This window comes from Oreochromis niloticus, linkage group LG2, assembly GCF_001858045.2.
Source record: "Oreochromis niloticus isolate F11D_XX linkage group LG2, O_niloticus_UMD_NMBU, whole genome shotgun sequence".
NCBI classification, from domain to species: domain Eukaryota; kingdom Metazoa; phylum Chordata; class Actinopteri; order Cichliformes; family Cichlidae; genus Oreochromis; species Oreochromis niloticus.
Window position 1 is genome coordinate 8,345,020 of NC_031966.2, and position 13,994 is coordinate 8,359,013.

At 39.3% G+C, this 13,994-nt stretch overlaps 1 long non-coding RNA gene across 1 annotated transcript; it reads right to left on the bottom strand.

The window, feature by feature from the left end:
• Positions 1-755: 755 nt before the first annotated feature.
• Positions 756-10,336, bottom strand: LOC106098424 (uncharacterized). Its single transcript, XR_002063459.2, has 3 exons — positions 9,644-10,336; positions 4,857-5,060; positions 756-4,767 (listed from the first exon to the last, which is right to left on the bottom strand). It is a non-coding gene; the product is annotated as an uncharacterized LOC106098424 (long non-coding RNA).
• Positions 10,337-13,994: the final 3,658 nt, after the last annotated feature.

Genomic DNA, 13,994 nt, shown 5'->3' on the forward strand with positions numbered 1-13,994 from the left:
TAAAAACAGAGAAGATCACAGTCCAAACGAACTGCTGCTGTAGCACTGACAGCCAGGACAGCAGTGTCCACATACTTTTGACTATAGAGCATGTCTGTATCTGAATCAGCTGATGTGTAAATTTAGGCCTTAATGAGTCACAACTGCTACAAGATTTAGACACAACAACACGTTTGAGTCGCATTTTTATGGACTCTCACTCACACACACACACTCCCACACACACACACACACACACACAGAGGGGGTCCACTATGGTTTGGAGTAGAAAGAGACTCGGCTGGTTTCATCCTCGTCCGTCGCTGCAGTGACCGAGCAGCTTTGATCCTCCACTCCACTACATCACTCTCTCTCTCTGCGTTTCTATGTGTCTCACCCTCGCTCACCCTCTCTCTCTCCTCAAACATAATGGATAGTGGTGAGGCAGGCGCAGCGCTTTGTTGCCATGGCAATGGCAAGGGAACTAATAACCTGGTGGAGAGCTGATAAGGCACAGAGAGAGAGAGGACGGAGACACAATGAAACACAAAGTGGGTGGGTATGATTACGGAGAGTATTCATCATTTCCAGCATCACATGTGAACTAAAATGACTGAAATAAAATGTCCACAACTGATAAATCTGCGTATAGATTACCAACCACTTACTGAGCCGAAGGACGGAATACACAAATCGTACAGAGAGAATATAACATTAAATTGTGTCCTATAGAAAGGAAACATCAAAGAGAAGCACAATAACCAGAAGAATGAGAAGAAAAGATGATATTTTATTTATCCCAAAAAGGTAACACACCGCAGCAGCCAAAACATGAAAAACTTAGGTCAATAAAATAAATCAAATATCACAAAACAAAACAGCTCAGAAACGTAGAGAAATATTTATTCTATTATACTTACTCTTCATTTATTGAGCTTTTTTTTTTTTTATTTAACATGGCTCCTTTAGCATGAGGAGCTTAATAAGTAAAATCACATCAGTACAGGCCCAGTGGGATGAGATGATGTGTCTCTGTCCTCGTGGAAGCTGGGCTGAATCAGCTGCAGACGCTGGGCCAGGTTATCCAGGTTAGGAGGTCACCTCTGCTTCACCCGATGGAGGAATCCAATCAGAGAGTCCATTCAAACCGGGTTCAAACAACAAGGACGACGACTTCCCTCAGCAGGTCACACGGACGCACCGCTGGCAGACAGATATTCAGGCCACCGTCTTTGTCATGCCTCACACACTGGATAGGTCCCATAGAGAGACGGAGCCTTCATTCCCAAATGACCACATGCACATGACTGTCGAGGTGTTAAAGTCTTGGAGTACCATTCAAAATCCAAAACACAAGCTTTTCCTGAACCTAACAAAGTAGTTTTAAGTGCGTAAAATAAATCACCAAGTAAAGGTAAATAATAATAAGATAAATAACTGCAACCCCTCCATTCTCCTAATGCAGACACTGAAGCTCCACGACAGGCTAAACCGAGCCACCAAACCTTTTGCTTAAATTGGAGATCAAATCTAAAAGAAAGTCAGTGTTTGTGATCTGGTTAAACAATGATGGTGAAAATAGCTGCCATTATTTAACTGCTTTAACCACAGTGTCAGTGTCCATCTAGTCTTGTTCGATGGCACAATAACCAGATGAACAATGAGAACAGTAAAATTAGCACATGAAAGCAAGACATTTTGTCATGGTTTTATTTGTTCTCTGAGTTTTGAATCATTGGGTTTCTTCAGTAGTTCTGTGTCCAGGTTTTTTTTTTAAACTTCCTGTTTTACTTTGATCGAACACTCGGGCTGTGTTTCCTCCTCTCACCTCCCCACTTACCTCTGAAACCCTGAAGACTCCTCTGCAGCTCCAGTAGAAGCTTCACTCCGAGCACACTCGCCGTGACTAAGACTTCCAAAACTCCAATTTCCCAAAACAAAATGTCACCATTTAACCTCACGTGAAACACACTTAGCACCAAAGCTGAATTTATTGAACGATAAGCAACTCAGAGCAGTGCCAGAAATATAAATAATAACGATGATCATAATGAAAGTTTTAGACATTAATGCAAGTTTGCTATTATCCTTTCCAAGTGTTAAAGTACTGGTTGGATCAGGAAGTCCTGTTTTGGAGTTAAGAAGTGTAGTTTTTTTGGTTCTTTTATAATCAAACAGAAAAATGTTTCTTCTTGAAGCCTCAAAACTCTGATGATAATTCATTTATTTTCCGGCTCTTGTGAGGTTAAAGAAGATAAAAAAGTATATTTTCTGAGGAGTGGTGTCGATGACAGGCAGCTGAAACATCAGGATATACAGTATGCTGTGTATTTTTACTTTGGAGTCTGTACACTTTCTTAGCTTGAACACGTTTGTGTATGTTTAAGACTTTCTTCTCACATCTTTTTGTATTTGAAAGCCAAGTTCGTTTTCCCAGCTGGTTTTAAATCTCTCAGATGGCGAGGGTTGCGAGTGGTAGGTTTGGCATATGTAGGAGATTAAACTGTCTTCATAAGGCTGCTGTGTATTACTGAGATTCACTTTCAAATCCTGTGAAAATACACTGTGTGACGAGGCGATTTTCAAAGAATACAAAGTGCTTATGTTGTAATATGTTTGTCTCATATGCAGGACACACAGTGTATAATTGATCTGGTGAATGAAACCAAATTATATATTTACTCTTACCTGTTTTCTACTGAGATGAACTTACTTCTAAAATGACTTTTTACAAGAGTTGGGTGGGTAAGCTGTATTGTAGATTTTGATTTTTTGTGTAATTTTTTACTCGTATTTACTTGATTTTTAGGTTGAACCATTGAGGAAGCTTTACAGCTTTGACAACCTTAAAGCAGAAACTTTAAGCCCCAAGTGACGATGAAAATATTTGAAATATTGCACACTTTCTTGTTCAAACTCAGTTTGAAAGCAATGTTTTTATAACTTCATTGTAACTATCATCAAACATCCAACATGTCCAGTTCATGCATTTATGGTTGTTTTTACTTCTTCTTGCATAAAAATGATTGAAAACCACAGGGATACCATAACATCATGTCATTTTCTTGTATTACATAAGTTTTAAAAAATCCTTTTTACTGCTCAGAAACTGAATTATTGACTGTGAAGTTGGGTGTTTTTCAAACGATGAACACCTGAACTGCACACAAACACTGTGAGAGTCAAGACAGAACGCATGTATGTGTGTGTCTGTGTGTGTGTTGAGGGGAGGTGTTGGGTGATGGATGTACTTTGAGGTGCTCCCCCATCCCTCCTCAGATGTTTTCCTGCTCTTCATTTGATGTCGATGTTCTTGGAGCACTTCCCGGTTGACGCCGTCGAAACGCTCGGTCGCTTTGATCCTGTCTCTTCTTCGCCGTGTTGAAGTTTGTGTTTGTGCACAGCGAGCAGAGTTTGAGCTCACAGACGCTGCAAAAATCCTGCTTAACCTCCACTTTACACACATAAATCCCCCCACTCTTTTTCTGTGTGGAAAAACCGTCGTCAGCTCTTTACAGGAGCAGGGGTTAGTCTTTCTGTCTGCACGTTTTAAAGTGTTTAAACTGTTCGGCAAACATTTGCACATGTGTTAAAACGCTGCAGCTTCTGCGGCGTGTTGGTTCAGTAACCACAGAGTCAGTGTCTTCCTCTGTAAACGAACTCTGCTTTTCCTCTTTGAGCAAAGCCACATTTAAATCTTCAAATCAGTTTAAACAGAAACTGTTTGCCAGCTGTAGGTCTGATTTTTGTAGGGAGGCGAGTTGAGTGATCTGACGCTGCACCACTGTGAGGATCCTTGGGGTCTTTTTTGACTACGATATGAACGAGGAGTCTTCCTCATACACAAAAGTCAGTCATGGAGTTCCACAGGGCTCTATGTTGGGACTAATACATGCTTCTCTTAGCTAACATTATTAGAAAATATTGCATACATTTCATTGCTATGCAGATGACACCCAGCTTTATTTACCCATGAAGGGAGATGATGGAGTTAAACTCCAGGCATGCCTTAAAGGTGGTAAAGCCTGATTGACTTGTAATTTACTTGTAAATTCAGAAAAACCAAGATTATTGTATTTGATCAGTAATCAGGCCCCATCTTATCTTAATGTACCATATGTACCATATCGCCCCATTAGAGCACTTCACTATCAGACTGCAGGCTTACTTGTTGTTCATAGAGTATTTCAAAATAGAATGTGAGGCAGAGCCTTCAGCTTTCAGGTCCCTCTTATGTGGAACCAGCATATTTGACCAGCTGGGACTGAAGGACTGACAATGAGGTGGAGGTATTTTGGCGGCATTACGGGGACCTAGATAATATCTTTCTCATCCTTTCTTCCTTCTTTTTAGACACTTTTCAAATTCAACTGTGGCAAAAACATGAGGTGAGATGGTCTCCTCTTTTTCGCCACCCACCTAATCAGGCGACCGGCACACGCACCCACTTCCCCTCTTCACCCCTTTCTTCATTATCCACTCCTCATTTAACCTTTAAACTCCTGTAAACTGGACATTTTCGTCATTAAGTAATAGAGGAACTTACTTTTATGCGACCTCTTTAGAAGACAGTGAATCGCTACGTGAGCTCAGACTAATACACTGAAACATTTTGATACAACACATACAGGCCACGTTTCTCAGTCATTCACATTCAGAATGAAAAGACACATAATCTTTCACAGTAAATATAAAGAAACCTTCAGTTTTACCCCGTAGGTGTTATTTTTCTCTGCTTTCAGGCACTCAGGTCACTCCATGCTCTTTACTATGTGATAAAAAGTAATTCTAAAGAAAGAGAGAGAACGTGTGAGAGGGAAATGTCAAATATTCTGGATATGGGAGGAATAACTGAGACGGAGGAGTCTATTTCTGACCTCAGAGGAGATGGGAGATGAACGTTGCTGCCGAACCTTCAGTGTCATGACCCGTAATCGTCCAATCTGCCGAGCGCCGGGCGGAGTGAGCGCCGAGTGCTGAGCTGTTTGTTGTTGTTCTGGGTTGGAGGTCGAATGTGTGAATAATCCAGCGCTGCACCGAGAGCCGGCCTGATGGCTGATATCCAGGAGCTTCCAGCTTCTCTTTCAAATGCAGAGAAAAAAAAGTTTTCCATTTATAAATATGTAGACAGTCTGCAGGATGAAAAATAAAACCAAACCCAAAGCACAAAAATAAAATCTTACAAATGGTTGGAACGAGTTTGCCACGCATTAGTTTTCATATTTTAAACATTGGATCACTCTGAGTAAACACTTCACTCTTGTTTTACTCTTATATTACAACAATTATTTGCTAGGAGGCAGTCTGAGAACAGAGACAGTCTGAAGTTACCTTTATGTTTACACAACAGCCATCAACTCACTGCACTCGTGGTGTCACAGCTCTGTTGATCTAACATGTTAAACAGCCACAGCCTAAGAAAATTATCAATAAACACTGAATGCTTTGGCATGACAAAACCTAATGCCTAATGTTTTGTGCTCACATAAAATATTTCCCCTCATGTGCTCACATAAAGGGAAACAGTAGTTGGAGACCACAGCACATCCAAAATTATTGCAAACGTGTACAAAAAACTTGCAGTGTCATTGCCTTTTAAATGGTTGCTTCAAAGTCGGGGACCGACTGCAGCATCAAGACAGTGATGAAACAGCAATAAGACAGGAGACAGCTATCGGTCTGTGATTGGCTGGGGACAAGTTGGTAAATATAATGCAATCTGTTGGCAATCCAGTGGTGATTAACACTAATAAATCACAGAAAATAGTAGATCCGTTGTCATCTTCATACAAAAAAAATCAAAATAACTACTTCCGTTTAGAGTCTAGGCAGAAACTCATAGATTTAAAACATCATTTCAGAAATTCCTCCAGGAACAACAACGTAGTTGCATCAAAACAAAGATTTAAATGCAAAATGACGAGAAGCTCGACAACAAAGGTTTAATCATAAAATGTTTCTTAGTTGAAAATTGTGTGGAATGTATTTATGTATGTATGTGTTTTTCACATTATATGTTTTAATTTAATCAATGGTAATTTTCCACTTCCTGGTACAGAAGCTTTGAGGTAGATAACACACTGAAAAAATAATTCTCCAGTGAACATGAAGCAGTAATTTTTCAGTAAAATATATGAAAATATATAGGATCAAAGGTTTTTTTAATTAAAATAATAAATGATCAAAGAAAATGTGTTTGGTATAAACTCAATGTATACCAATCAAGTAAGTTTCACTTACGAAATACTTAAATGTCACATTTTAACAAAATTACATGTAATCAAATTAAAGTCAGAATTTTTTTTGTTTGGAGTCTTTGGTGGGATTGTGCACTAAAAAAAACAATCTTTTGTATGTAAACATATTCATAGAAAAATGAAAAAAAAACAATGTAAGTTCAAATGGATGTTTTGGCGGGAGCGTGTTGATTCGAAGCGATGATGAACATGGCGGGAAAAGTTCTTTATACATAAGGTGACTCTAAAAGACTTCATTGCAATAGAACGATATACTTTTTATTTTTCCTGCTCTGTAAACCTGAAGACATTAGTAAAACATAAAAAAATTAAGGCAACGGGTTGCCTTAATTTTTTTATGTTGATGAACTTTAAGTACCGAGTTTTAGTAAACTGGAAACTTTAACCCTTTAAGACCGGTTGGAGCAGGCACGCTCCATTTTGCGTAACTATTTTTAAATCCCTATAGAACTGCAACCACATAAGCTAGCGCAATAAATTTTTTTGCATATGAAACTGGAGAAGTTGTACTTAAATTTTATGCCATCAGCTTGTCCTAAGTCATGGTTTCCTTCCACATATGGCCTTGCAAAAATTTCGTAAAAAGCATTTGCAGCGACAAAAACATTATATTCCAGAAACACGCTTTGCCAATCCGATCAGCTGTTCATAACACTTCCTACGTTGGAACAGACATTAGCACGAACTATCGTATATCCGCCATTACCTGCCCAAAACCGGAAGTGACGTCATTTTTGCGGAAAATGTAGTTTTTTACTTTCAGGGCCTTATAAGCCTATACTGGTGTTTTTAAAAGTCATGTTTGACTTCATGCTTTTCTGTATAGTTTCTGGCTTAGAACTCAAATTGCACTGCTGGAAATAGTTTATTTTGATGCGCATGCTGGTTTTTTGGTTTTTTTTGCAAATTTGCATTATAATATTTATTTTCGGTTTTCCTGCGGTATATAAAAATTGGTGTATCTCAAAAATAAAACTATGAAGACACTCAAAATAAATTTCCTGTGATGGGAAACTATTTTGTGCGACTTTTTTGCATTTACAGTTTTGAGTGTAAAACAAACTAAAATGATTTTCAATTTTTTTGTAGTTTTTTGCACTTTTTTGCAATTTATGTAGTTACTATGGACTTAATGCATACATATTATTAAAATTTTGGATATAATGGTTGTATTGATGTAAAGCAACTTGAAATGCTCCCAAAAATGGCACTACAGCATGCAAAAATATAAAGATAAGCTCTGGCGGACTTGGCTCTATGGTAGGTCTTAAAGGGTTAAACATCAGCTTTATTCTTCACTTTCTTAATCATTCTTAGTTAAACAAAAATCAAACATCAGAACTTTGGAAAACTCAAAAACATGAAATGTAAAACTTGATAAAACTAAAGTAGCCAATAGTCGCAGTAACACTGAGTTCTGCTAAAATAAATTTTTTCTTTGGTTCAGCAGTATTGTCTTGGCATCTTCCAGTAACCCACTGTGCTATTAATGTTCAAGGCATGTTAAAATAAAGAATTTATAAAAGATATTAAATGTTAAAGGCGATATGAAAGAATCATTATAGGTGTCAGCAGTGATGGGAATAACGGCGTTACAAGTAACGGCGTTACTAACGGCGTTACTTTTTTCAGTAACGAGTAATCTAACTAATTACTATTCCTATCGTTACAACGGCGTTACAGTTACTAACAAGGAAACGTGGTCCGTTACTATTTTTCAACAAACAGACGGTTGAAGCTGTGTTCAGCTTACCGTATCTTATATCAGTTGCACGGAAGTAGCTGTCTATGTAAGTAATGTGGGCGCTACAGCTTTACGCAGCTGCGCGCTCCCGCGGACGGTAATCACGATCACTGTCTTGCACCACACCTGGAGCTCAGGGGGCAAAACAATCGAGTGCTGCTGTTTGACTGAGGAAGAATAAAGTAGTCGTGGTAAGTCAATCACATGACCACTTAAAGACAAAGCAACACGGTGATATATACCAGTTTTTAAATTGTGTCGATAGGCCACGTAAAACCAGAGTCGTGATAAACAAGATATACGCGGCGTTTTTTCCTCAATAGTTTCACCACGTTAGCGCTAGCAAGCACTCTCTGCTTATGAGCAAAAAAACAAAACAAAACAAGGGAAGTTTTAGGAGTGACGGCGAGAGAGAGAGAGAGCAGAAAAAGAGAGAGAGCGAGTTTTGAGATGTGAGAGATTTGTGACGTTTAGCGTGTTTGGAGTGTGTAGTTAATGTGTTGTCTTGTGTAGTTAGTGTGTAGTGTTGTGGATAGTTTTGTGTTGTGTGTCAGAACAATGAGGCGACTGCTGTCTCCAGGTAGAAACAGCAGTGATACACCTGCTGCTGTCAGACCTGCAGGTATCAGGCTGTGATGTTCTCCTTTATAGTGGACAGAAATTATTTTTTTGGAGTGGCACAAATAATTTGTGTGGCATCTTATTGAAGAACAGCTGATTGTTCTGTAAATAGTTTGAAATGGTTGTTTAAAAAAGGGTAAAAGGTAAATGGCTGCCAATAAATTTGTTGTTTGCAAAACTTGTGCATAGGATTTTAAAATTGACAATTAATATTTGCATTTGAAGTTATGAAATATGATTCATTAAACATGTTTGTGGTTGTTGCAGTAAAAATATAACTTTTTCTACTCTGATTTTATGTTTTTTGTCTGATTTTAGATCAATTCTGGTTATACAGTATGACAAAATGAGAACATGACTGTAAATTCAGGCACGCGAGGTTGTGCTTAAAAGAATGATACCAAACAAGGCAAAGCAAATAGTTTTTAAAGGTAAAATGTGGAGAGAAAATCAAGAGTAGTAAAAAAATGGCCAATTATACCCTGGACGCCAGAGGGTTAAACGTTCTTTGTTTTTTTTTTTAAGTAACGCAATAGTTACTTTTCCAAGTAATTAATTACTTTTAGAATCTTGTAACTCAGTTACTAACTCAGTTACTTTTTTGAAGAAGTAACTAGTAACTATAATTGAATTACTTTTTCAAAGTAACTTGCCCAACACTGGGTGTCAGAAACACAAACATATGTTTAAAAAGGTATTTCAGTCACTTGAGGGTCTCCCTTGAAAAAGAAGTTTTTCTAATCTCATTGGGATTTTTCTGGTTAAGTAAAGGTTAAATAAATAAAATAAAAATTGTTTTTACTTAAGTTGCATAATAATTAAAGTTTAAATAACTCAGACAGGAATAAAATGTCAAAGGAGCTCAAATTTTTTGATTACCGAGAACTTTTTTAAGAATATTAAGTTTACTGTTTATCTACTTTGAGTATTCGGGTTTAGAGTTTAACCTGCCTGAGCGCAAAGATAATTCCTCCGCTTAATAATAAGCTGCTCCCAGAGACCGGCTCAGACATTGCTGCTTAAAACAGCCAAGTTCACTCACCTTCCAAAGTCCCAGCTCACAAACGGCGTCATCAGATGTTTCCTTCCTTTGACCCAAAGCGGCTGCCGGTGTCAGAGCGCTGTTTCCTTCAGTGTAATCTGCCTTCGGGAGGCCCGAACACGCAGCTCCGTGGCTTCGCTGACAGCCAAACACACCGACACATTATCTGCTTTCTGATAACACAATGAGAAAAATATTCAGTGGAGCACATCAACCTCTCGCCTCAGCATTTTCTTTTCTTGTTTGACGCGCCGCTCCTCATTCCTCCACCGCCACCCTCCTCTCTCGCGCTCTGTGAAAGGATCTGGAAATCTCTGAAATATTTAACACACATTACAGTGAAAAAAGAGAAAAAGGTGCATTTATTTCGGCGTGCGTCTCAGGCCAAAGCTAATGAAAAGATTCCCTGACTTCGGCATTTGAGCCTGCGTGTAAAAAAGTCAAAGAAAAATGGGATCTTTCAGCGCTGCTATTTGTTCGCTGTATCAAAGAGCTGCACACTCTTTCCCCTTTTCTTTCTCATCTCATTTAGCCTCATCTGAAATGAGTTTGGTACTTACACATGTAACTATCTAAATTCAATTTTCTGTGGATATTTCTAATGTACTGCATGCATTAAAAAATGTATTTGCACATACGCAAGCAGTGCTGAATTGAAAAGCGAAACTCCTTCAGTCGGGCTTATTACCCTCATGCCTGGACTCAGGCAGGGAGCAATTAATCATATTTTTGCTTTGGGTTAGAATACTGATTTCCATCTCTGCACAAAGGAAATGTAATATTTTCAGAGCTGGAAATTCATCCAGCAGTAGGTACAGTTTGGCTCAGAGGCTTTCTGCTCCCCGCTGAGCCGAGTGCCATAAAATAATGTGAGAGGAGCTGGAAGACAGAGCGGCTGCTGCTCAGCTGGACGCTGGAAATGAACCGGCTGTCTCTCCGCCTGCCCATCTCTCCATCTGGGTGTTATTTTTTTATTTAATACAGTGTGTTACTGCGGGGCGGCGACTGCATTACACCGCCACGTGAAAAGCCCGACTAGAAAGATGTGGGGAAGGAATCAGGCTGAGGTTCATCCACGGACCGTTCGTGTCTGCATCAGGAGGCACAGCTGCATTTTATTCACAGCGATTTGAATCGTTTTGTGATCGAATGTGTCTGAATGTGCAGGTTACACACGTCCATCCAACTGCATCCACAGACTGCTGGGGTGCATCACACAGATACCTGCTAATTAGTGCTAAGTGACTAATAAAATACCATTTTTCCTCAGAAAACTGGAGCACAAACACAGTGGAGAGGTCCAGTTCAGTGACTCTAATTAGCTCCAATTAGTGACTCCAGTGGGTGTTGAATTCATTAATCCACCTTAAGAAAACATCTCTCCTCCTCAGTGCACTGTAGTAGTCACAGCTCACAGACTTTGTGAGTCGTGACTGCGTTTCTCTGCAAGCTCATGTGGTTGTTATTTTACATCCCAGGTTCAAGGTGTGCTTTTACGTGACATTTATGACCTCAGCCACACGTCTACACCGTGTATGTGCGCTCTTACAGTGTTTTTTATCATAAGAAATGTTGGTAGTTTTTAACAGGACCTTAAAAAGCAGCAACACACAAAGAGCCGGGCTTTCCGCTGTTTGTTGTCTTAACTTCACTTCTTTGAAAAATGTCATTTATACTGTAAAGTGCAGTAAACGGAACCCTGTTTAGCTACGGGTCTATGATCTGTCAAACATCAGCCAGAAGGAAGATTTCTGTCATGAGGTAGAAGTTCCAGTCAGTTTTTGCAAATTGCAACAAACACGACATCACAGTTCAATAAAGATATTTTAAGTTACCAAAAGCTACTGGATTAGTTACAGATGCTTGCAAAACAAACCATTTCTTCACTTTAAATGAAACCCTGCAATGAATCTTTTGCACATAAAACACGCAAACCTCAGGAATCTCTTTCTGGCACCGGTCAGCTAGCAAAGCTTACGCCTCATTGACGCTAATGTTAGCCTGTGATGCGCGACTGTGATCACGTCCATACAAAGGTTTTTATCAAAAGTTTCATAATTTACAAGTGACTCTTTATCTGTTTGCAAAGAACAGACACAGTTTGACGTCATCAAATTAAAAATTCATTTTAAGAAAAGAGAGATGATTTTTCATGTTTTTTTTCCAGGTTAGAAGTTTTTAAAAATTCAGCAAATAGCAAAAACTAAAAGATTTTGGGCCTAATTTTTGCTGCGTATGTTTGTTAAACGTGATCACTACACTGTGCTGCCTTCTCGTTTTCTTTCAGTCAGCTGTTTCCATTTGTACATTGTTTATTTATTTATTTATTTGGTTTGGTCATTATTTATTCCATTTAATTGTTAATAAAATTTTCCTTATAACTTTATTGCTTTTGCTTTTCATTGTGATCATGATGTTTATGTGAGTTTTGTGTCTTTATTTTGTGTTTTCCAAGATTTTGTGTTAGCACTTTCAGTCGACTCGTGTTGTTTTAAATCTATGACAGGAACAGAGGTGTCTGTGGAAAATCATTCTTTCTGACTCTTAACGTTATACCATAATCTAAAATATGATAACATAAATTTGTCAGAGGAATCACTCCCTGGTGGCCATTAGAAAGAATGCAGATTTAAGCCACTCAGACCTGGAAGCAGTGGTCGTGTCCAAATTCATGGGCTGCATCCTCCTGAGGAACGGGTCCTCAGCTAGGCCGGAAGTAAACGGCTGTGGAATTGGACGGTCTAGCCTTCTGATTGGCGTCACCGCTGTCTCGGTGGAGTTTAATAAACTCGGCCGTCTGCTCCTTGCTATCTAAAATATAACAGGACACTGGCGTAAATTCTCGACCGTCTCACACTTCTTTTTAATCAGTTTTCTGTTTGACGTTTATTCAGCTGTGTGAAAATCCTGGAGGAACCCACCCGGGGGATTAATAAAGTTTTATTTTATCTAATCTAATCTAATAACTTTAATCTCAGCCAAACCGATTTACTCACGAACAAACAAAACACTGAAAAAAGCCAAACAATAACATTTTTAGGTTGTCTAAGTGACTTATATATTACGTTTAACCTGAGTAGCGAATCTGAAAATGATGTGCCGGGAGTTGTACCGTTCTCGGCGGCTTCAGTGACCCTCGAGCTCCCGGGTAGCTATCAAGCTGGTCGAAGCACTTTTGCAAATATGTGATATCTTGATAAACCGAGCAGATATTTGATGTTTACACAGCTACATTCTCGCCTGAAAATATGTTAAAAGTTTATTTTGTGACTCAGAAAGATTAGTAAGAGTAATTTTAAAACTTAGTAGCGGCCGCCATTGTTGGAAACTGGAGTTTGGCTGGGCCGCGCTATGAATTCTGGGATATGGTGGGGCACGAAGGACACACCCGACCCATCCTTCAAAATCGGGGAAAAGGAGGACGCATTTGTCGGCTGCATTCGGAGGAGTCTACGAATTTGGACAGCCTTCGGCGCGTCGCTGTGACGTAATCGGTCTACAAATGCGGCCTCAGGAGGATGCAGCCCATGAATTTGGACATGACCAGTGTGTGTGTTTCACTGTCCAGTCTTCGTGCTCATCCTGACAAAGTAACCAAAAAGAAAAAACAGCACAAAGTAAACAACGCTGTGTTTAATTTGACTGACAGCATTATTGTTTTTACTTTTTCCTTCAGTTGTTCCACAGATGTCACAATAATATTCCTACCATATGAATTTTTCTGGCAGCTTTTCAGGCTCTTATTTTATTCCACAGGGATTCTGCTTTTTATTTAAAAGCACTTTCACAGGTGTGCTGCTCAGGTGTCCACATACTTTTGGGACTGCGGCGTAACGCGCAGTAAAGTGAAGGATGTCGAATCCCTGAGCCGTTTCTGTCTGTCGGAAGCATCAAATCACTCGTTTCGCTTTGAGTGAAAGTTTGCGAGACTCTCAGTCGAGCCGTCAGTCAAGGATGCGACAGGTAAGACAGGTGTGTTCACTCACACACACACACACACACACACACACACATTCACACACACTGAGTAGTAGCAGCCTGGCTGCAGATCCTAAAGGTTGCTTCTCTTTAACGGCATCTGCAAACTTTTCAACTGCTGCTTTTAATTGCACTTTTAATTTTCAGTTTGAAGTTTGAAGGCAGCGGTTTGAAATGAAAATGCAGAACAAGGTGAGACCTTCTCAAGGTTCTTTTCATTTCAAACTCCTCCCATTACAGGTTTATTAAAATTTGAGTGAATAACGGATGTTTTCTAGCCATTAGCAGGATGTCAGATAGACTTTCAGCTGCTGGAGTATTGTGCGACGTGCCCTTGGTGTTCAGCTGTGCGAGCGCTCGCAGAGAAGGACCT